A 4,047-nucleotide genomic window follows, 5' to 3' on the forward strand; every position below is an offset into this window, starting at 1 on the left:
AATTTTTATCACGTGATAATCCCTTTTTTGCAGTTTGCCTAAATTAGCTCCAAAATGGCCATTTGCACAATGGACAAAAACAGAAATTCCAAACTGCTGAACCAAAGGTAATGTTTAACTCTGTGAGATGAGTGCACACATCACAAAGCAGTTTATCAGAAAGCTTCTTTATAGTTTTTATACAAAGATATTTCCTTTTTCACCCAAGGCCTGAATCATTCCCAATATCACTTCGCAGATTCTACAAAAACAGTGTTTCCAATCTGCTGCATGAAAAAGATATGTTTAACTCTGAGAGATGAATTCACACATCACAAAGCAGTTTCTCAGGTATATTCCTTCTTGTTTTATCCTCGGATATTCGTTTTATCACCTTTGGCCTCAATGAGCTCCCAAATGTCCATTCAGAAATGGACAAAAACAGTATCTCCAAACAGCTGAATCCAAAAAAGGTTTAAGTCTGTGAGGTGAATGCATACAGAACAAAGCAGTTTCTCAGAAAACTTCTTTCTAGTTTTTATCTGAAGATGTTTCCTTTTTCACCATGGACCTCAATGCACTCCCAAATATCCCTTCACAATTTCTACAAAAACAGTGTTTCCAACCTGCTGAATGAAAACAAAGGTTTAACTCTGCAATATGAATGCACACATCACAAAGCACTTTCTCAGACAGCTTTCTTCTAGTTTTTATCATGTGATATTCCTTTTTTTGCCATTGGTCTCAATGAGCTCACAAATGTCATCTCACAGAATTAACAAAAACAGTGTTTCCAAACTGTAGAATCCAAAGAAATGTTTAACCCTGTGTGATGAATTCACAAATCACAAAGCGGTTTCTCAAAAACGTTCTTTCTAGCTTTTATCTACAGATGGTTGCTTTTTCATCATAGGCCTCAATGCGTTCCCAAATATCCCCTCACCATTTGTACAAAAACAGTGTTTCCAAACTGCTGAATGAAAAGAAAGATTTAAATCTGCAAGATGAATGCACACATCACAAAATATTCCTTGTATAGCTTCCTTCCAGTTTTTCTCCTGGGATATTTGTTTTTTTGCCCTTGGCCTCAATGAGCTCTTAAACGTCCATTCACAGTATGGAGAAAAACAGTGTTTCCAAACTGCTGAATCCAAAGAAAGATTTACTTCTGTGAGATGAAAGCACACATCACAAAGCAGTTTCTCTGAATGCTTCTTTCTAGTTTTTATCTGAATATGTTTCCTTTTTCCACCTAGGCCTCAATGCATGCCCTCCCAAATATCTTTTCACAGATTCTACAAAAACAGTGTTTCCAAACTGCTGAATGAAAAGCAAACTTTAAATCTGTGAAATGAATGCACACATGACAAAGTAGTTTCTCAGATCACTTCCTTCTCATTTTTATCCTGGGATAATTGCTTTTTAAGCCATTGGCCTCAATGAGCTCTGAAATGTCTCTTCACAGAATAGACAAAAAACAGTGTTTCCACTCTGCTTAAGGAAAAAACAGGTTTAACTCTGTGAGATGAATGCACATATCACAGAGCAGTTTCTCAGATAGCTTCCTTCTAGTTTTTATCCTGGGGCATTCACTTTTTCACCATTGGCCTCAAGGAGCTCCCTAATGTCCATTCACAGAATGGAGATAACCGTGTTTCCCAACTGCTGAATCCAAAGAATTATTTACTGGTGTGAGATGAATGCACACATCACAAGGCAGTTTCTCACAAAGCTTCTTTCTAGTTTTTATCTGAAGATGTTTCCTTTTTCATCATAGGCCTCAAAGAGCTCCCTAATATGTCTTTACAGATTCTACAAAAACAGTGTTTCCAAACTTCTGAATGAAAAGAAGCATTTAACTCTGCAAGATGAAAGCACACCTCTATCGGGACAACCTGACCCTGATAATTCACATATCTCCTTTTCTATTTTCCTTAAGTTTTGGCTTGTCTCATAAGTAAAGGGAAATAGTGCAAAAGAGAGTAAATTTAAAGCTTGGTGTCCCAGGGATACATCACATATTGGCAGGTTCTGGGATGCCCCTCAAGCTGCAAAACCAGCAAGTTTTTATTAATGATTTTCAAAAGCAGAGGTTGTGTAAGAATAGGGTTTGGGTCAGAGATTACATGCTTCACAAGGTAATGAAATATCACAAGGCAAATGGAGTCAGGGTGAATGGATCACAGGTCCACAGGACCAGGGCTAAATTAAAATTGCTAATGAAGTTTTGGGCATGCATTGTCATTTATAACGTCTGATCAGGAGACAGGGTTTGAGATCAGACAACTGGTCTTACCAAAATTTATTAGGAGGGAATTTCCTCATCCTACTAAGCCTGGGAGTGCTATGGGAGACTGGGGCTTATTTCATCCGTTATCTGTGACCTTAAAAGACAGCTGTCCCTAAAAAAGCCAATTTAAAGGCCACCCCTTAGGGATGCATTGTCTTCCTCAGGGATGTTCCTTGCTGAGAAAAAGTATAAAGTGATATTTCTCCTATCTGCTTTTGAAAGAAGGGAAATATGGCTCTGTTCCACCCAGCCAACTGGCAGCCAGACTTTAAGGTTATCTCCCTTGTTCCCTGAACATGGCTGTTATCCTGTTTTAAGATGACCAGATTTCATATTGTTTAAACAATTTGAGCAGTTAAGGAAATCATCACAGTGTCCTGAGGTGACATTCATCCTCCTCAGCTTAAGAAGTTGACAGGATTAAGAGATTAAAGTAAAGACAGAGATAGGAAATCACAAGGGTATTGGTTGGGGAAGTGATAAGTGTCCATGAAATCTTTGCAATTTATGTTCAGAGATTGCAGTAAAGACAGGCAGAAGAAATTATAAAAGTATTAATTTGGGGGAACTAATAAGTGTCCACGAAATCTTCACAATTTATGTTCTTCTGCCATGGCTTCAGCCAGTCCCCCTGTTCAGGGTCCCTGACTTCCCACAACATCTTTCCCTTTCTTTTTATAGAAATGTGCCATGGTGATGCACGCTTGTTTATTCTCTCAATTTTGACACAGGATTCTTTGACTTGTCCAGCACACTAAAAGCAAGCTGATTAAACGAGAAACATAATTCTAAAATTTGCTACAGTGGAACCACAATAGACTTCTTAATCCAATTCATGGGTTTTAGTCCATAAATATTTTCTGCCACCTGATCTAATGCCTCAGCTCCAGGCACAATGGATAAGTGAGTTTGAGAGGCTTCAAATATTTGTTTCTTTTAGTTATGTCCGATGATAAATTATCTTTCCTACCCAGAAGGTGTCATTTGACCATTTCCCATGAATGATCAGTCTTTTTATAGGAATGCAGGGTGATACAGAAATCTGAAGTATTCCAATCACACTGCATTTGCATGTGATGTTCAAGACTCACTACCCAATCTCCAAGCCAAATAACAGACTGTCTTACATCATTAATTTGATAAGCTAATTTTTGATCAATGCCTTGCTGAGAATTCCATATTTGGGTGGAATTTGGTTGCCAATCATTAACAAAATGAGCCATTTGAATGGATTGGTGTAATGCCATTTTGGCAGTGGTGGCCATTGCAGTGACTGTAATTAGGCCCATGATAACAGCGATTAAAGTGAAAACAAATCTCTTAGATCTTTTTAGAATTTGCTATAGTGCTTCATTAATTAAATGTATCCCTTCACAGATTCTACAAAACAGTATTTCCAAACTGCTGAATGAAAAGAAAGTTTTAACTCTGTGAGATGAAGCACAGATCAAAATGCGGCATCTCAGACAGCTTCCTTCTAGTTTTTATCCTCTGATATTCACCTTTTTGTCGTTGGTCTCAAGGAAGTCCCAAATGGACTTTCACAGAATGGACAAAAACAGAGTTTCTAAACTGCTGAATCCAAAGAAAGGTTTAACTCAGTGAAATGAATGCACACATCACAAAGCAGTTTCTTAGAAAGCTTCTTTCCAGTTTTTATTTGAAGACGTTTCTTTTTTCATCATAGGCCTCAATTCACTCCCAAATATCGCCTCACAGATTCTACAAAAACAGTGTTTTGAAACTGCCAAATGAAAAGCATGTTTTATCTCTGCCAG

Source organism: Symphalangus syndactylus, chromosome 23, assembly GCF_028878055.3.
Source record: "Symphalangus syndactylus isolate Jambi chromosome 23, NHGRI_mSymSyn1-v2.1_pri, whole genome shotgun sequence".
NCBI lineage: Eukaryota > Metazoa > Chordata > Mammalia > Primates > Hylobatidae > Symphalangus > Symphalangus syndactylus.